The following is a 21281-nucleotide window of genomic DNA, read 5'->3' as shown; positions in this document are numbered from 1 at the left end:
TCTACCATGCTCAGTGATACTAAAAGTTTCATTAACGGAGTTTCAAGCTAAATGACAATGACATCCTAACCAATAATCTTTGGAAAGACTTGAAGAAGTAGACTCCATACTGTACCAGATGCAGACCCTAAAGCATTTTTTAGAGCTCTGAAATAGGCTAAATGATGGATAAAGAGATTCAACAAACTTAAGAGTCTAAATTTTCAAATTGAATTTAGTTTGTAGATTTTAATAAAAGCAATAATTAATGTATATATATATATATATGTTTGACAATTTTCATGGTTCAAAGTGAAGTTATTGAAGGTCTGTTTTATTCACTCAAATGCCAAAAGTTTATAGTAATCAATAAGTAGTATATCTCATTATAACTAGATCAAATAATATGAAGTGAAATAATACTAAAGCATTACTTTCCAATCTTTTACATCTCAGAACCAAGAATATTTTAAGTGGGGGTTCAGACTCTAAAAAAGGTACACACTTGCTCTTCCTAGGAAATGTGTCATTGGACTTCTCCCATCCACCCTCAAAATATGGAAACTGCTCCCTGAGTGGTACAATGCTCAGACGGAATATTTTGCCAGACAGAAAATGACAGAGTCCTAGTCTGGGTCCCAGGAGACCCAGTCCTGCTGCAGCCTAGTGCATGACTTAAGGCAAATCATTCAACTCCCCTGTCATAGCATTAATGTTAGCAATAATGAGTATTTCTGCTATGCTAAAATGTAAAGACTCCAGACCTGAACTTCCTGGGGCCAGGTGTTTCCTATCCAGTAAGATGTTTGCAATAGAGATAGGTTCAGAGCCTCTCTTCTCTGCCTTGGCATGACTCCAATGAGTCCAATGAATCCGAAGATCTAGCCAATGCTGCATAGATAATGGCTAACAGAGTAAGGCTCCGGTTTCATTAGATGCCTCTACAGATTACCATAACACAAACAACATAGAATTAGACCATGAAAGAAGTCCACAGCATTCTACTTCTTTTGGAAAACAAACAATCAAGCAAAAACATTGGTTTTAATGGACTTCATCTCAGCTCTTTGACCCTGCTTCCACAAAGTCGTCCTTGGTAGTTTTCAGTCTTTCTAATTCTATGGATATTGCAGGAAGGAAAAAGGTGGTGTGTTCAGCCACTTCCAGGAAAGCAGATCTCATCACATGTAACGTATTTTTGGGAAGGCAAACACCATCACTCCAAACATCCCCTCTTCCTCCTTCTCTACCCCAGTTTTTATTGCTGAGTATGATTGCACATGGTATGGGATATCCCTTTGATCAGTGTGGGTCAGGTGCATTCCCTTCCTGTTCCTTGTGCACCCCCAGCCTCCTGGCTGGCAGGGCAGCACAAGAAATAGAAAAGCCCTTGGCACTGTGTAACCACTGCTCTGCAACAACTAAAAACATTGGCATATCATCACCGCTATTTTCATTTAAAATACAAAACACAACATCATACAAGCCTCTACAAAGAAAATTGACTCTATCCCAGCCAAAACCATGACAACAAACTATGTCCAAGCAGGTCTACCTGGGAGTGATTTAGTGATCCCTGGTCTACAAGCCTATGCCTCTTGCATCCCAACCTCATACGGGGGCAAGACCTTGATCTCTATCAACTCTTGTTCTCACACTGGTTTCCGGTTGAAGAGTCAGTGGGTATACAGTCTGGAAATAAGTACAGCACGTGCTAGAGGGTCAGTGTAACTCTGTCTATTTAAGAAAGGATATTTAAGAAAGGACATATGGTGAAACAGTTATGGTACCAGTCTTGAGACACCAGGAGACACTGAATACATGCTTTGCCAAAAACTTAGTAAGTCATATATATTATACTTATTTAGGTAGATAGGTCATCCCCATACCCATTCCTACTAAAACAAATTATATTTTCAACCTTTAAATTTTACCCAGCATCCATAGAGCTCAAATGTGGCCATTCTGCTGAACAGGTAAGTAACAAGGGGGACATTGTGTTTAGATCCTTGTTCACCCCACTGCTTCTGGGAATACACTTGGAAACCCTGGATGGACTGAAGGACTTGCAGACAGGGAGGTGAAAAATATTTTCTCCTGGTCCACCATAGCTAGAGACAAGACCAGGAGGAGTGCCCAAATAGATAGTGAAGGACAAGCAAGGACAGGTTTACCCTAGATATCACTACATTATGCACCATACTACTGCAACAGTGTTAAAAACACCACATCTGAGTTCCAGAGAACAAAAGTATGTCCAATTCATAATATTTTTACTTTTTTTTCCTAGTTTTACAGGCTAACAGTTGGCAAACAACTAAACTTCTCTTAGTTTAAAAACAAAATCTAATTTATTTTTGGATTTAGATTTGGTCTGCCACATTTGGTCAGTAGAATCACTGCTGATACCAACTAGGCTCTTGCTACTTATATAAATGAGTTTCACCATACTTCATAATAATAGTACCAAAAAAAAAAAAAAAAGAAAAAAAAAATTAAAAAGTGAGATACAGTGATTCCTTAGAGGTTATATATGTAAATTGCACTGAATCCAAGCTACAGTTCAACAAGAAAAGCAATATTTTGGGACAACAGTTCTGCTTTTGTAATGAGCCTGTAAGATTCATTCCACTGAAATAGCTACAGGTATATTATACCCCATGAACTATTACAAAATTAAACTTCATAAGCAATATGCCAGTGCTTTGTGTGATGCATTTGCTAAAAGAATCATTCAATTTATCATGTTTTCCTGAAGCGTTATGAGACAAGGTCTTTGAATAAAACTCATTTCATTAGGCTACCTTGTTACATGGGAAGATAAGATCTACACTTGACTAAAGACATCATTCCATCATGCCCATAATCACCCTACCTGGAGAAGTAAACATTCAGGACCTTAGAAAAATGGCAGTGCATTGCTTCACTAATGGTACTGAAGGAATACATTAAAAAAAAAAAAAAAATCCAGGCAGACATGGTGAAAAATTATCTGAAAGCAAATTCTAGTACTCAAAAAACTCTTCTGTATGCACTGGATGCAAGTCATTCATGCTGGGCATTCACCCCAGCTTGGGCACTTAGAAGGCAGCAGTGTGAGAGGACTATGTAACCATGGCTAAATATCAGATCCAGGGTTGCAATGCATGCTTTGCTTTTCCATTGACAGATTAAAAGGGATATCTTTTGAACATTATTATCCACACAGTTCTCATATGGATGCTGTTACATCGGCTGTAAAAACACATATATTTGCATAGCTTATATTGTTAAATATTCCTGAATGAAATCTGAGATACAGTCCAAGCTGTGACACAAATTCACTGTGTGGTTTTAGGTTTAACTTTTCTGTGTTTCTGTTTCTCAGCCAATACAGAGAAATCTGTTTATACATATATCTGAAAGGAAGTTGTGTTGCTATTTTAGAAGTCCTTGTGATGTGTTTTGATATCTGCAAGCAAATATTCAGAAGTTAGAAAATTTGAAGCAATTTGAATTTGAAAATTTGGTGCAATTTTTTCCAGTTTCCCTTTGTTAAAATTTTACAAGGCTCAAACCTGAATATCTTCTTGTTTTCTGTGATGTGAGTGAGAAGTAGCTCCAGTAAAACCAACTTATTCAAACAGTCAAGGCAGAGCTCAGGTTTAACTATAGTTCCAGTTTCATATGAAAAGGTCCTGTGTCACTTCTGTGTCAGGTCGCATCATGTACAATATAGAAAACCCCCATTCCGCTAATTTCCCCTGGGTAAGTCAGCATCCCCAAAACCTTGAATGAAACATCATATAAGGCACACTGACAAGGCCAAGATTTTCCCAACTAGATTAACTGGCTGGCCTTTTGTACCAGGACTCACATCAACGGCCACACTACAATTTGGTAAGAAATGTGCAAACCTCTTTTTATTTTCCTGGTTTAATTTTCCGATAGGTAAGTTCCTTGATGCAGCTAACTATTCAACTGCATGACTGCTCTGGCCAGCCCCAAACAGAAGAGATAAGAACACTCATTAGAAAGGTAAGTGGAGATGGGCTTCTATGGACTTATAAGAACTTGCTCTCCTGCAACCTTAAACAGCATTCTAGGTGTGCAGTTAAATGAGTCTTTTTTTCTGTTGCTATTTCACAGTTAAATAGTAAGTCTCCACCTTTTACAAAAGCATTTTTCATTATGTGATGTTGATGAACCCCTTGTCAAGAAACATCATAGACATGTCTTCTAAGCGAGGACAATTTTCTGTTGAAAATATTTCTGGTTAGAAAATTAAGAATATTTTCATTTCTTTCAAAATGATTTTGTCCTGCACATTTATTTATGGATATCAATGTTTTTGCTTTTCCATATGTTGTGGGTTTGTTGGTTTGGTTTGGTTTGGTTTTTTCATTTTCACATTCTTCCCCTCTTCTTCCTTTATGTCCTTTTTTCTGATTTGTCAGTGGGGGAGACAGTATGGGAAAGGCAAAGGATTCTCCTTTTTGTGGAAAAAAAAAAAAAAAGTCTGCATGAGATAGTATTTATCACAAATATGTTGCCATTTTCCTGCTGAAAATGGACATTTTTCAGCTACTATGTCTCAGTAAACAAGCAATTAAAAATCGTGCTATTTGATCAACTAATCCTAACACCTTAGTTGTGAGGTACTTTCCTATCCCATTGAGGGTGACTGTACACACTAATAAATACATTTCACTCACAGAAGCTGCAGGTGAAATCTCAGATGTATTTTCTTGTCTTTGACTTCTACCCAATCCTCACACAAATTCACGTTCCAGACTGAAAAGTTCCTAGCAACAAAGTTTCTCCCTTACAATCATTGTAAGGGTAGGCTATAATTCTGTTAATAGCAAGTGTATTTAATCCTCATTGCTACCCATCCTGGTGTTCATTATGTGGATTTTAGATTCAACAGTGCATACATCAGCCAATGTGAGAATCTGTCCTGGAAATTCTAAATCGACTCCAATTTCAAAATAGCCAGTGAGAAGTGAACTTTTTTTGAAGTCCTTGTTTGATGAGGTGTTTGAAGGAAATGCATTCCCTCTGTCCCAGCTAAGCTCTCAGCATCCAGGGAGAAGCAAAGGATGAAAAAACAAGAGAGCAAGCTCCTTCAGAGAGATGCATATTTTGCTGATGGTAGGATTTGGACACAGCACAAAGAAGGGGCACAGGGACAGAGAGTTTCCACTTACACAGGTCAGCGGTGTGTCAGGGAGCTGTTAAAGCCACTTTGTCTAGACTGTATGTTCTTTGATGAAGAAATTCTCTTTTGGCTATAAATATCTGTTCAGCACTTTGCTGTGGGTTTGTGACAGGGATTTCACCGGGATCACCACTCTCACATAAGGCACATATTCAACTGAAAGACTCAGAAATATGATCTTTAAATGTCAGGAACCAAAGAAAGTCAAAGCTCTAATAAACATAGGCACAACACAGTTTACTCACAAAGCGCTTAGTTTGTCAGGAATACCACATAAACTCTGGGTCAGTGAGAAGATGGCTCTGTCCTAAAGCCCTTCTTCAGACACTGCCACTGATGGCTATTTCTAAAGCACTGACGATGGGAATAACATTTTAATGTTCACTGATGCCTTGTAGGTTAGATACGTTTCAAAGACCATACTCTCACTGTCAAGATCCTGATTTGTGAAAAAAAAACATTAAAAAAAAAAAAAAAATCAGAAAATGAAATCGGAACAGAACAAGGGGAAAAATAATGAAGAAATTTGAAGGGAAAATAACCTCCTTGAAAGTACTTCCCAACCTTTTACAAGTTACAATCCCCAAAACATTTTTGCAGTGGTGCTGTTCATCCTTGCATAATGAATTCACGACTATTAACAATAGGTTTGATTTTCTCAGTTACCTTTTGTCATTCCCTTAGAAGTAGTCCTCTGACCCTCAGGGTCCACTGGAAACCGCTGTGACAGTATAATTATGATATACTAAGTATGAAGGGACAAATTTTAAAAGAGCAGGGCTGGAATTTCACTTTCTAAATGCAGGTAATAATATTCTAAGTAACACAATTATATCCAAACATGGCTTGCTTAGAAAATGTAGGGACATATAATTTCTTAATCATTTGCTGTAAATGTCTTTATGCAGGATCAAGACCTTCGTACCAAGGATTCTTTTTTACTCCCATGCTGAACCCTGCATCTGCCTGTCTTGCACTTGGCAGCATTATATAATTTTAAGTTAAAAACTAGCCATATGATATCAGGCCATATCCTCAGCTGGAGTAAATCAGCTCTGCTGAAGCAACAGATCTGTGTTGATGTACACCAGCTGAAGTTCTGGACAATTTTTCAAAATAAAAGCACTTTGAAGTGACCCAAACTACAGCCTCCTAACAACCCTGTACAGCAGATGAATGTAAATCTCACGAGTCACTGCAAGATGCTGATCTCCCATTTCGACTGAAAATATAGCCATCACAGAAGTGATGTATTATGTCTCACTTTTATTCTCTGGGAGGAGGGTGCAGGTGAAAGGAAGCAAAGGGCAGCAAAGGGTCTGGGTCTACAGTCTGTTTCTGAAACTGCCAGGACAACGAGGCTGTATGTGTCAGCTTACCTCTGGTTCATGCTGTCTCACACAATCAGCCCGACCCAGTTGAAGGTCATGTCTCTGTCACTTGCCACTTTGGAGTCATTTACATTTATGTGTAATTGTTTTTTGAGTGTGCATGTGTTCAGAGGAGCCGGATGGCTTGGGAATTGGTAATAGGATATCAGAGCCTGTCACCAAAAGGCCACTAGTTCAAAACCAGAGCAGTTGTTCAAGCAACCAAAAGGCGCTAACTTTCAGAGAGCTGCCCAGTGGCTTAGATGAAATGAGTTGATGATTTCAGCCTAGATCTCCCTGGACATGCATCCCTATTACAAAAATCTGCTCTGTCGCTACAGCTGTCAGAAAGAACACCTTGTGGATATTGTCAACTGAAAGGTCAAAGAATGATGGTGTGAGTGTGCAGATGACTCCTTCCTTTCATCCCTAGCAGCCTGTTTTCTCGGAGTCAGACACACACTGCTGGAACAGTGTTGGAAATGCCACCCAGCTGCTGCCCTTGCTGGTTCCATTCTGGAGGTTGAAACGTGACATCAGACCCATGGATGCTAAATCTCATGCCTTTCAGAATCATTTAAAACGCTTGAATAAAGTGCTGTGAAAACAGTAATAAATAAACATGCAGAGAAAGCTATAACAGGCTTCGAAAAAAGCATTTGCAAACCCTATGGCTCACTGCACCTCTCTTACTAAATTTCACTGACAATGCCAGCAGGTGCCTGGTGGCAGAATTACTGATTTGTATTTATTTTTTCCCTAGTATCTATTTTATCGAGTGCTGGTTTTTGTGTGTGTGTGTTTGGTGTTTTGTTTGTTTGTTTGTTTGTTTGTTTTCCCAGTAGCTCTGTAGGATTTATGCTCTTTACTCAGCACCTGCTTCTCACTTAGGAAATAATCACTGCTTCAGGTCTGTCTGCCTTGCTGAGGGACAGAGAAAGGGATGAAGGGCCAAAGTACCTATTCAGCTACCAAGAAATCCACTATCACAGAAAGCCGTAATTAGGATGCTTGCCCTCAGCAGCACAAAGTAAGGGATGAAACATCCTGAGCTGCATCAACAGCCCAACCCCAAGTCATCCTACACTGAACAGCACTAGCAGAATCCCAGTAAGGCATGACAAATGCAATTTGTTGGGGTTTTCACTGTACTTCTCTCCTCCCTACACAGCCCAGACTCTGATGAGAGCAGACTCACCTCCACCTGCATGTGGGGATGTCTTACAGTTCAAGCATTATTCGCAGAGACTGTAGGCATATCTTCAAAGAGGGTAGAAGAGATAGCAAAACAGCCATCAATCCATGACAGAACAGAGTTCAAAATCTGCTAATCCATGAAGTATATACCCCGTTACTTGTTGTGGTTGTTATTACAGTCAGCCCTGAGTTACCTGCTGCTCTAGCTCTGAAGTTATTGGTGTGTGAGATGAGTAGATAAAAAACAACATGGATCTGCTTATAGGAGCTGCAGTCAGCTCTGTGGTCTGAACTACACCTGTAGTGGCAGAGATGGGGCTTTATGCTCTTGAGGTACTGAAAGGAAATCCAAGCCCTGTGCTCTTCAGGCCTCAGGAGAACTCGATCATGAGTCAGAGCTTTATATCTGATCTCATTTCAGGTAAACAGTCACCTCACAGAGTTTCCCGTAACCTCAAAAATATCCTTCCTGTGCCCACAACTGATCATGTAAGTTCTACCACATTTTGGGTCTCAGAGAAAGTAAAAAGACAAAAATATCTTTCTTGCCCATTGCCTGGAGAAATTTCCATTTCTTCATTCTTCCACAGTTGTTTGTACACCTGCACAGATGATCAAACACTTCAGACTTACGGAAACCACCAAAAGCTGAAACATATGTACTGTGGCAAAGCAGATGGGTAATGTTATTAACCAAATCTGGTATCTGGAAGGAGCTAGTAAGCACCTCCCCTTCTGAAAACAGAAATTAAAATTGTTCCCTGTTTTTGGTGACTAGATGAGCCCAGGGTTACACAAAATTACCCAAGAGGCAGTTAATAGCACAAAAGCAATCCCAACAGCAACTACTGGCATGAGCAGCTGGGTCCCATTCTTGTTGAAAGTCACAGCTTCAAAAGTGTCTAGTTGTTTGCCAAATCACTTCTAGACAGCTCAGGGGCTACCTAATTAGAGACTGGTTTAGACTGAAGTGGACTTCCTGATCACAGTTCTCAGTTTTCACAGTTTTTTTCACAGTTTTTTTCTTCTGTGGCTGATATACACCATTGTTTGGTCACTTGTCCATGGTCACTACATCTTCACTACAGAATTATTTTGGGGCTATTGCATATTTCACCTTATATCATCCTGTTTCCTATTTGTTTGCTGAACAAACAACTCCAACAGGTGTCTGGGGGAGGTTTATTACTGTCCTTTGTATTACAGTAGTCTATACAGAGTTTCATTAAGCATTGTTCAAACATGGAGCAAAAGAAAGTCCCAGTTCTTACAATTCACATGCCAGAAGCTTAGAGAAGCACAATAAGTAGCCCTGGTTTAGTGCACTGGACAGTGGCAGAAGCAAGGAAAGGCCAAAAGGCTTCTGATACCTCCTCACTCCTGAAGCTCATCCATGCCACTGTCTTCCTCTTCCTGAAACCTCTTGTCCTGCTTGTATTGTGTTAGTCTGTAGGAAGTACAAGTCACAGAATCACAGAATGGCCGAGGTGGGAAGGGACATCTGAAAATCATGTAGTCGTACCCCCCTACCAAGTAGGATCTCCTAGAGCACATTGCTCAGGATGGCATCCAGATGGGTTTTGAACATCTCCAGAGAAGGAGACTCCACAACCTCTCTGGGCAACGTGTTCCAGTGTTCTGTCACCCTCACAGTAAAGAAGTGCCCTCTCATATTCAGTCAGAATTTCCTGTGCTTCAGTTTGTGCCCATTGCCTCTCCTCCTGTTGCTAGGCACCACTGAAAAGAGACCAGCTCCATCTTCTCGACACCCTCCCCTCAGATATTTATACGTGTTGATGAGGCCTCCCCTCAGTCTTCTCTTTTCCAGGCTAAACAGGCCCGGTTCTCTCAGCCTGTCCTTGTAAAACAGGTTCTTCAGTCCTCTAATCACCCTTGTAACCCTCCTCTAAACTTGTTTCAGTAGTTCTATGTCCCTCTTGTAGTGGGGAGCCCAGAGCTGGACACAGCACTCCAGTGAGTGGCCTCACCAGGGCTGAGTAGAGGGGGAGGATCACCTCCCCTGACCTGCTGGCAGCACTCTTCCAAATGCAGCCCGGGATACCATTGGCCTTTTTGGCCACAAGGGCACATTGCTGATTCATAGCCAGCCTGCTGTCCACCAGGACTCCCAGGACTCTCTCTGCAGAGCTGCACTCCAGCAGGTCAATCCCCCGGCCCGTACTGGTGCTTATTCTTCCATAGATGCAGGACCCTGCACTTGCCTTTGTTGAACTTCATGAAGTTCCTCTCAGCCCAACCCTCCAGCCTGTCAAGGTCCCTCTGAATGGCAGCACAGCCCTCTGGGGTATCAGCCACTCCTCCCAGCTTTGTGTCATCAGCAAACTTGCTGGTGCACTCTGTTCCATCGTCCAGGTCATTGATGAGTAAGTTCAACAACACTGGAACCAGTGCTGACCCTGGGGGACACTGCTATCTACAGGCCTCCAACTAGACTCCACACTTCTAGACTGTACTTCTAGATTTATAGAAAATCTGCAAAAAGGGGAGTGAGTAGATAGTTTTGATAGAGAAACTCCCTTTCTCTTTTTCCTGCAGGTGTTCAAATACTTGCGGTATAGACAGCTGAGTTGCCTATTCCACCACCATGTGTGGCTCCAATGCCAATGGAGCTATGGCCACAGATAGCAAACCAACACTCCATATACCTCCAGCTCATAACCTTCCCTTGCCAATGCTGTGTGCATGCAGCATTGTTTCCTCTCTCTTTTGTCTCCTACTGCCTGAAAGTTACTTTGTGCCGATTATCTTTCTGGAGGCATCTGTGTTTATCTTTGGGTGGGTTTTGAAGGACTAGGAATCAGTCATTTTCACATTTCTTAAGCTTGAACAAACTTTGAAAATCCACTGGTAGGAGGTTCTATGTGATGTTTATTACCTGAGCATGAAAAGTGTTTCCCTATCTAATTTCTGTAGTCACCTACAGTTAAATACAAGTGCGTGAGTTTACCTTTGCAATTTTATACCTTGTGAGACATGAAATCCTTGGTGCTCGCATGCACATGTGAGTGTTTGAGCACATACTTGCTTAATTAGAAAGCAAGAAACATCACTGGAAACAATGACATGCCTGTTAGTCGACAACTGCCAAGTTAGAAAACTGCAGCAAAACTTTCTCGTCTCTAATTCAAACAGACAGTTGTGTATTCTTTTTTATCCATTGTTTTCTACTTTATTTATCACAAAGGTGAGCACAACAAACATCTGAAGTAGCTGAATGGTGGATTTATCACATTTGACTGCTGACTCTTTGATAAAGTTGACTTGTGTATGGTTTAAAATAGTAGACATGAGTTAAAGCATCTATCCACTCACCACTACAGGTGGTGGTGAAATTTTGCTCAAATTTCGGGGGAAAAATGTGGATCTCACTTGTGGTGGATGCTTGCCAACATATCCCAAGCCCACAGCTACCTAGTTAGCCTGTTTTGAGAAAGAGGTGAAGGAATGAAAGAGTGAATGCAGAGTAGGGTAAGGCTGAAGCATGAAAAGGGATCTAATTTTTCACCTGATTGAAACTTTCAGGTGCTGAAGACTCTCTCAGCAGCTTCTCATTTTCTGGAGCCCTGAGGGCCAGGTGCACAAATTAGTCCAATATTTTCTGCTGCAGCAGGATTTCCTGGATGGTTCCAGCCCAAGGTGGGTACCAACTGGCCAGGTATTCAAAGGGCTAATAACACTGTATATCAAAATCTTGAACTTGACCTCACTTATCCTGAAATATTATGACACTGATATGTGCAGGTGGGATTTACTTATTTATGTATAACCATGACCAGGGCAGAGCTTTCCGAAAACTAATGCTGAAAGGAAGTTGACCATTTAGAAATTGAAATTTGTCTTTTCCCTTACTCTGGACAGAGGAAAGCTGTTTGGTTTAGGTTCTCTTCAAGTAATGAATGCCTGTTGCTATCACTTAATTAGAGTTCATAGCAATAGCATTGTACCAGAAGTTTTGCCTATCTGTGCTCACACACAGTGAAGGAAATTGCAAAGTCATATAGTAAAATATTATAGAAGATAGGTACAGCCTGATAGGCACAGCCTGATAGAGTGAACTGGCAATGGATCAGCTAAGCTGCACAAGTACACTCAGCTAGAAACTGGCAGATGGCTTAATTCAGGAGTGTATGAGTAATATTATCAGTAATTGTCAGCTTTGAGTTAAGACAAGATGAACAACATCATGCTACTGTGAAAGAAGCAAGCAGTGTACCAGGCTGTATATAAAAAGAAACACTACTCATAAGATGTATGTTGTTATCCAGTTCCCTTTCTATCAGCAGGCAGACCACCACAGGAGTCCTTGTATTCAAGTCAAGTACTGCAGGAATGTATGATTTACGGGGGAACAAAAATAAGTAAAAGTCTAGAGGACTCAGCCTTCAATGAAGGAAAGATTGAAGGGTTTGGAATTATTTAAGGAATAAATTTGAGAGGAAACTCACTGATAGTCTTCAAGTATGTAATTGATCTGCAAAAATAGAATGATCTTTTCCTCATGCCTATGTTTGATAACTCATCAAATTTTGGATTAAAATTAAAAGTGGGATGGTTCAGGTTTGATCTAGAAGCTTTCTAACATTGAAGACCTTTGAGCACCAACACAGACAGCCTGGCAAGGCCATGAAGTTTGCGTCACTGCAGCTTAGACAAAAATCCTCCAGAATGAGACAGATCCCAGTGGCCCAGCCCAGAGCAGGAGGCTGGACCAGACAGCTTCCTGAGATCCCTTCCAGCAGTATGATCTCCTGGCATCTCAGAGCAAGTAATGTATGCTTCCAGTATTACTCACCTAATTCAGCAAATCTGTGGGTTGGTGCACACCATGACACTACTCAAATACATTTCTGGAACAGTGCTGCCATAACCTCCTCTTTCTGACCATGTTGGTTAGCCAGACATCTGTGAATGTAGAGGCAACCAACATTCACATCCCAAAGCCTCCCTGCAGTTCTACAATATTACACATAGGGAAAACAACATTTAAAGGACGTAGTCTAGATAGATAGTGAACACGGAAGTGTAGTATCCTTGGTACACAGGGGAAATATTCATATCGGTATGGTGGAGGTTTCAAAAGATTTGCAGGAGATGCACCAAAATTTTAAGATCTGTCTACTTTTGTCAGAGAAATAACAGAGTTGGTTAAGTAATTAATGATTAATAAAAATTATTTATGGGTTCTAAGTCAACCAGGGTGTAAATGATATTGAATTATTTCTTGTAAATAGAAAGTAAGCATTTGGAGAGCTAGTAATAAAAGGCTTTCTGTCATGCTGTGTTCACTAGCATTATCATTTCTTCTGCTCCCTGTTGCTACTACAGTTATTCTGGGCTGATACTGAGAAGATAATTTAACAACAAGGTGTCTCAAGACCTAATTCCCTAGTTTTTATCTGTCTGCTTTTACACTGTGGGATGTGCATAAAAACAAACCAATTTTCTGTTATGAATGAGGAGAATACGCTGTACAGCATGGTAGCGCTGTTAGGACTTCCACACATGGTCTCACTTCTGGACAAGAAGCAGCCAGCCAATATGAATTTTTGCAGTTTACTCACACAATAGGAAGTTTCTTGAGATACTTCTGCAGAGAAGTGACTAACAGGCATAAGAGAACCTCCTGAGATAAAAAGAAACAAATCCAAACTTCCATATGCAAAACTAATCCAAAATAAACTGTTCTCTAAGGCTTATAAATATTTAACTTTTCATCTTTAAAATATTGCCTAGCCTTGGTGAAGGCTGACACCTGAGATTCTTTCCAGTCTTACAACTTACCTTTCTTATATTCCATGTTTCTTTTTCTCCCTGACTTTTCTACATGTAACATTAACCAGATGTAGGAGAAATAAAATGTCCTCAAGAAAAGGGTTAATGTTTACAGGACTTGCTATTTGATTGAAAGCATAAATAAAGCCACTCCCCAGCTAGGCTACAATCTTTAAGTATTTGAATCAATACTCAAATCTTTGAATTACTGTATGACTGCCTGGGATTGCAGGGGACTGAGCTAGGTGACCTTGTGAGCTTGTTTAATATTATGGTTGTTTCTATAAATGATCGTTCAAACAAACCAAGTAGAACCTACAAACAGATGAGATTTGCCCATCAGGAACCCGAATGTATTTCTTCATAGGACAATACATGTTATTTTTCAACAGTCAGTTCCATGAAAAGAAATACACTTTATGATCTATGAGACCAATAAAAACCAACTCAGCTTGAAAGATGAATTTCAGTTTTCAAATAATCCCAGTGAAATGAGTGTGAAGGACCTACAGATCAAGAATTATTCATAGAAATTATTTAGACAATAGTTTCAAATAACCAACAAATGTGAGAAAACTGCAAGCTATTAACACACTATTCACATGCCAGAAGAGAGGCAGTATATAAAATAAATTATTCAAGACAAAGAATTCTATTGCCCAGTTTTACTTCAAACAGTGTTTTACCAGGAGCACCTTTTCTGTGGACCAGGTCACTGATGCAATGTTTTCAGTAAGGCATGATATACAGAAGACATTCACTCTAATTTGTAGACAGCAGAAAGGGAGAGACACTGCTTCTGAGGACTATTTGCAACATCTAGTTTGGACTTGAATTCTGGTTTGCCATCTGGAAGAGACTGTAGAAACATGAGTCTAAGCCTCTAATTTAGACACATTAAGGGCATAAAGTGAAATACAGTGAATACTTATATCATCCTGCAGCAAACACTGGATAGTGGCCAACAGGGGCAATTCCCATATGCACATGAGAGCACAAAGAACCAGTCTGCAAAGGACTAGCACCATGCACATAGTGCTACCTCACTTTCAAGCAAGTGATCTCAAAGAAAAGTCTCTTGGTCCTCTTCTGGGGAGGACCACATTTCTGAAAAGTTACTGTCTAGGTAAAACAAGCAGCAGGGCACAGAGATACACAACAGCAGGAGCAAAATCCCTCATCTACTCATAGGCAGAGATGGAGTGACTAGGAAGAGCAGCATTCTCCAAACCATTAGATGTTTATGTGATTGAGATGGAGACATTTCTTTCCTAGGCCAGAACTCCTGGCCTTCCATTTTCCATCTGATGTTCCTTCTACAGTGCCAACACAGGCTTGCTGTGATGTGATTTTTGTGGAAAGGAAGACTGAGTAGACTACCAGATCTTACCTTCTGTCTTGTGTTCCTTTTCACACAGACCTGCTTTGCTGCTCTAGCCATGACTGGAAACATGAAGTGAGTAATTATGCAGAATTCACTGGTGATACTTACTCCTCCAGTTTATGCACCTATTGTTGGCAAAACTATTTGTCCTTGACAAGTTTGGTCAGTTAAAGGTCATACAGTTCTTTGCCCCAGAAGAGTTGTCACAACAGCATCTTGGCCAAATTTCATTAATGTTGCAACAACAAACACTTTCTGCAGATTGCTTGAAGGGATTGTTCTTACCCAGTTCCTGCCTTAAAATGGCATAGGAGGTTGCTCAGAAGTGTTAAGCAAATCCCCACATTTTGCCCTAGACTCTTAAGTTGTGAGATACTTTCTTTTCACTTACAGTTTTAGGACAAATCCATCATGACAATGGTCCAAGAACACCAGCTCTCTCTCCTATACAACCCAAGATGGTATAAATCCCTTGAGGATAACAGACATTTTGAATTAATGTCTTTCAGACAAGAAATCTCACAAAACCGCTGCCCTGTTTCAGAACTACCCAACTTGGTTCTACACCTCAGCTTCAAAACTGGACTTTAAAACAAACCTTAAACCTGACATGGAAATTGCTTCCAATTTCTCCTTCATATGCAGCCTGGTTTTTATTTTCCACAAACCAGTTTCCTCTTCTTTGCTAGTTGGATCTGCAAACGCTTAAAGAGGCACCTAAAATTTGCTCACCAGGCTCAGCTTAGCTAGAAACAGATTAGGCACAAAGGAGAAAAATCAACCCTTTATTTTCCAGAAAGACTTTCTTGCTAAAGCTGTCCAGGAAAGGTGGGGTGCAAGCTCCCAGCCCTGCCACACACAGCTGGGACTATGGCAGAGTCTCCAGCAGAGAAACATTTAAAGGCATTTAAGGCACCCTATGAGCAGCAGCTGGAGATTGCATCCAAGGCAGCTGTTTCAGTATGTGGGAAAGGGGACTGCAGATTAAAACAGACAAGGCAGCTTAAGGGAGCATTTGGACTGAGCTCCAAGTGTAGACACCCCTTCTCCACCAACAGCTGTGCCTACGGAAGGACAGTGGAGCATGCACTTGCTCCAAAGCCCAGGACGCACAAAAGAGAAGCTGAACAGCTTCTCAGACTTGCCAGCAAGTGCTGTTACTGTCTTCAGACCCTCTCCAGACTGTCATTAGGGAGCACCACATGTGTGTGGCAGACATCGCACCAGACACAGCTGTTGGCAACCCCTTGCAAGTGGAAGGCCAGTGTCGGTACTCCAGTGCTTAGCTGGGAAGGGATAAAAAGAGAGGAAACTCCATTTGAATGCCAAATACACACTCACAGACACTTATCTTTTGGCATGGAGTCAGGGCAGGAGCTTACAAGAAGCCTCGTGTCTCCTTTCCCTTTCTCCCCTGGAGTAATGCCTTGCTGTTGTGAGTCTATTTGCTTCTGAAAGGCCCGAGAATGAACAAGGCTTGGAATCTCTTTTTGCACAACAGCATTCTTTCATAAGTCCAGAGATGAACACTTTCTGCCTCTGGTCTGTGTTCCCACACCTTGCCTTTACACACACAGAGACAGAGCCTGGGACTGTACCACTAAGGAACAGTGGCTTCCCAGAGAGATGGACAGCTGATCTGGAAAATGCAGAGACACCTGATTATAAGCTAATGTGCCAGGTCCCAAAGAGCTTTTCAAACCCATTTTCCAGTCTGGAGCCTGGACATAGTTCAGATTCAAAGTCTGGACTCAAGGAGAGCGCTGAGCTCAGAACTGTGTGCTTGGCATGTCCCTGGCCACACTCCCAGGGCTTTCAGCAATAGCACAGGCCACCTGGACAGGTCAACCATGAGGGGCCTTTCCTGATCAGAAAGCTGTGGACTCACAACACAATACCCTTTTGCACACTTTGGAGGGTTTAAAGAAAATCCCACAGTTGAGCTCAACTATGCAGATGTACTGAGCATGTCTGACCCCAGGTGAGCATCCTGCACTTCTGAGAATTCCCCAAGGCCTATGGAAAGCAGCCTGCCCCTCTGTACTTATCCCTTGGTGGGAACACCTCAAATCCATGGAGCTTGTTACTTACTTTATCCCCATTGCTGCTTTCCATCACAAGAAAGCAGGATGTAACCCTGCTTTATAAGCAGTAATTTGCAAGTGTACAATGCCAAGATCAGCACTGTGTTCCTCTCACAAGGGCGGAGACTTTCATATTTGCTGTAATGGATGAGACATAGCTTCCCACAGTTAAAACAATTTGGCAGGACTCTGCCTAGTAACACTGTCATCAACACAAAAAAAATCTGTTTGATTTGATACCAAACTTTTCATCTACTATATTAACAACACTTTTATGCTCCTCCGTCTTATAATTTGGCACGCCAGTAGCACTGAGAAGCTGCGAAGTTCCCGTTGTGCTAGATGCTATGCAAACACATGGCACACTTACCCTGCTTGCCTTCAGGCCTGAAGTCAGCGATCGAAAATACTACATTAATTTTCCAGTCTCAGAATACCTCCCAAAATACTGCAGTATGTTATTGCACTGTCCAGAAACACCCCAAAAGCATGCAAGAAAATTGCTCAGTGTTACAGTTCCCCACCTTTTCTGTAAAAAGCCAGTGTTTTTTTATGGGGAGGGAATCACATTTAGACATATTGCATGGTGGCAGTGCTCAGTCCCCCTGCTCCAAGTGCAACCAGTGTTGGTGCTGGTACCCTCCATCACCAGGTGAGTTATTGCTCCATTACAGGCCTGTACCCGGAACTCCATTCAGACTGAAGCAATAACAAGACAGATAGGTCTTTATGAAATCTACACTATTAACACTATTTGTTTTGCCATGAGTTGACAACTTTAGTAAATTGCTCATAATTGGCTATCAAGGAAAAAACACAGCTCTGTTCACCATTATTATGGTATTGATTTTCAATAATTGCTTTTTTTTTGGGGGGGTGGGGAGGGGAGGGGATGGGGGTGGAGTGCATGCATCACTTTTGTGTCATAAGAGAGCCTACAAAGAAACTGGCTGTGTAGGTCTGCTCTACGTCTGGAACTTCACTGTGACAAAGCAAAAAAAAAATCATAAAATTCACACTAGAAGAGGAGAAGAGGCTGAAGCAAAGATTTATTTTTTCTTCTCTGACATTATATTTTAGCATTAAAAGAAAAGAATGGAACCATGTAGCTAAACACGATGGTAGCCCTGTAGGATATTCATGTTAGTCAAAGGCATTAACATTAAAAAACTCCATAGGGTTATTTTAAATATTCATTAGGAAATTTACAAGCTTTGGTGTAATGGCTGAGGACTCCAGTGTTTTTATAATTGGAAGCCAGGCCAGTGGAAACTTTTCCAGTCATGGGAAAACAATGTGGCCCAGTTTTTGTTCCTATGTTAGAGATTCTTGATTATGCTCTCTAAATATTAATCCTTTCAACACATCCACTCACATGTATACCTGATATTACAGTATTGTTGTTCTGTATTGTTCATTATCAGCGCTTCTACTTGATGTTCCTTTTTTTTTCCCTTCTTTTTTTTTTTTTCCTAAATATGCAGTCATGCCCATGTCCCAAAATACAGCACACTCCTTGTTTCAGATGAAAGAGGAAGGGAAGAATGTAAAGAGTGTCTAGTGTCTCTCAACAAGTAAACGATTCAGAAAATTTGCTGACAAGCACAATCATTTAACATAAACCCAGAAAAACAGTCAGAAATCCTATTTAGGGATGACTCACTCAAAAATCAATTAGCATGAGATTATGAACAAATCTAGGAGAAGAAAGAGTATTTCTGGTGCTTTTTTCCTTTTTTTTTTTCAATTTTTTTCTATTTTTTATATATCATTTTTAAGCTATAAACTAACTAAAAAAAATCAGCATTTGTTCAGTTTTCTGGCCTCCTGTTTCTGTGGGCACAGGAGAACTGCCTGAATTCTTGCTTCCTCACTTTCTTGTTCTATAGATGTCAAACGATCACCATGAAAGACTGGGAAAGGAGAGTTCTGAAGATTTACCCCTCCCAGGAGATCTTTGCCCAGATTTGCTATAAAACTCAGTGTAATCTTTGATCTTCCAGTGACTTGTACTCTTCTCTGTTACTTGAAACCCAGCATTATTATTAAGCTTAAGTAGATTGCTTTAAACTTCTAAAATATTTACTCTCCTGCCTCCCAATGGGATGTTAACAATAAAAAATAGCGAGGGCTTCTACATTTGTTTTTACTTTACATAAACGAATTAAGCAGTCTCTACTAGACTCGTTTAGACCCGCAATAATGTAAACTGAAGCAACATAAAAGAGCCTCCACATCCATGTTTACAGAATAGAAATCCTACAGTTTTTGGAGGGAGAAGTTTAGAGAAGGTGCCTAACTCATCTTTAGTCTCTCGTCTGTGAGCAAACCTTGATAGGCCTCTCTGTTCATAAGGGAAACGTGTGACACTAACAGCTTCGTTGTTTGCTTTTGTATTTTTTCAAGTGAGTTCAAAGGAATCACTTGATTGTATCCCTTCCCCCTCCCCCACCCTTCATCCTTCATAACCATTGTTTAATGAATTTTTATTAGAAAAGCATGGCTGCACTTATGAAAAAAAAAAAAAAATCTGTCGTTGAAACCAGGAGGAGAGTGTGTTTTCCCTGGCATTAGCCTGTTAGTTTTTAATATCAGGTTTGCACTGGAGTTGACTCCTGGTGCATTTTGGAACCATAAGCCAACAAAGTGAAGCTAATGGGAAAGGAAATAATACAGGAGAAAAGAGCCCCTTTTGAAGTGTGGGCAGGAAATCTGCACAACTCTCCTCCTCCTCCTTCTCCCTCCTTCTTCCCCTACCCCCATCCCATGCAACGTTCTCCTCTCCTCATAAAGAATGTCTGTTTGTTGTTTGCTTTTTGTTTAGAGGATGGGATCAAGCAAAAGCACCAGCTTAACTACAACTTCTTAATTAGCAAAACTTCTGAGAAAAGCATTCCTTGGTGTTAAAAAAAAAAAAAAAAAAAAAAATCAGTAAACATAAGGAATGAATATACCAAAGATTCAATGTTGTAGTTCTGGACAAGGAAAAAGTTGCCTTTCACCAAGCTCTCCACTACAATATGCCTCCCATAGAGCCTCTGAAAACCAATGATGTGCACAGCACTTCTTGGTTCAGTGAAGATACTGGAGCATGTCATAGGTGTCTCAGAGACCTACTCACACTCTATTGTGTTAAAAACATGAAGAAAAAATTACAGCCAGAATCACCTCCAGCTCTTCATACTAGTGATGCAAAGCATTGCCAGATTACAGTAATTGATTTAATCCCAGCTGTTTACTGTAGCTCATTCTCTGACAGCAGCCCTCAAGAAGCTCAATTTGTTTTGTATAACTGTGAGAAGTCTGGAGTAATGTTGGTTTTCCCTTGTCATTTTCTCTTAGCTATAGCATTGGTGTTTCCTGTAAAGAAAATGGTCAGTGGGAAATCAGTGGAAAACCCTCAAATTTAAAATTTGGAGCTTTGCCTACTTTGCCTACTCAGCTACCTACATTGTCACAGACCTTCTTATTACTTTTAAGTTACTTTATCTCAGTAAGTTAAAGTAAGTTACTTTATCTCAGTAAGTTACTTTATCTCAGATACTCAACTATTTCATGGAAATTGGACTTTAAAATATTTTTGTGATTTTTGAACATATCTGAACACTACAGCCAAGAAGGCCAGCCATAATCACACCTTCACCTTATCATAAAGTACCTGGGGTCTGAACATGAAAAAGGCAGTGGATATTGCAGCCCTGTGAATCAAGTATCAAGAGACTTGAAAAAGAAATGCAATGGAAAGTGAACGAGATCACAGATTTAAAAAAAAAAAAAATCTCTTGTCCACTATCTTTCAACTCAAAGGCTATGATAATGGAAAATGATATTTAAAAGAGCCATGGAAATGTCTAAAAATGAAATAGAAAATGCTAGGAATATAACATGCCAATAATCAGGGTTAGTTTTGTCCCATAGTGTTCCAAAATGTCATATTAGGATCTGTTTTCATCAATGTTAGAACTCCAGCATCTTGTTTTAACGTAAGCCAATATTTCCTTGGACATACTATCTAGGACTGAGTAACCTGAAACATTTCTTGTCTGGTAGAGCAAAAGCATGGCTGGGACATCACCTAGCCAGTTACTGGGTGTGTGGTGTTCATATGCAGGAAATACTCTATGAACATGATGTATCTTTAGATCAGGGGATTCTGGAAGCAAGGCTGCTGCAGTTTCCAGTGATACCTGGACTCCTTTTGTGTATTAAACACAGAAGAAATGAATGAGATCAGAGGATGGAAGGTAACTTCCTCCAAATGTTATATAATCTTT

This window comes from Anas acuta, chromosome 1 (genome assembly GCF_963932015.1).
Source record: "Anas acuta chromosome 1, bAnaAcu1.1, whole genome shotgun sequence".
Classification (NCBI taxonomy): domain Eukaryota; kingdom Metazoa; phylum Chordata; class Aves; order Anseriformes; family Anatidae; genus Anas; species Anas acuta.
The sequence above is the reverse complement of the archived record's forward strand: the minus strand, read 5'-3'. Positions refer to the sequence as shown.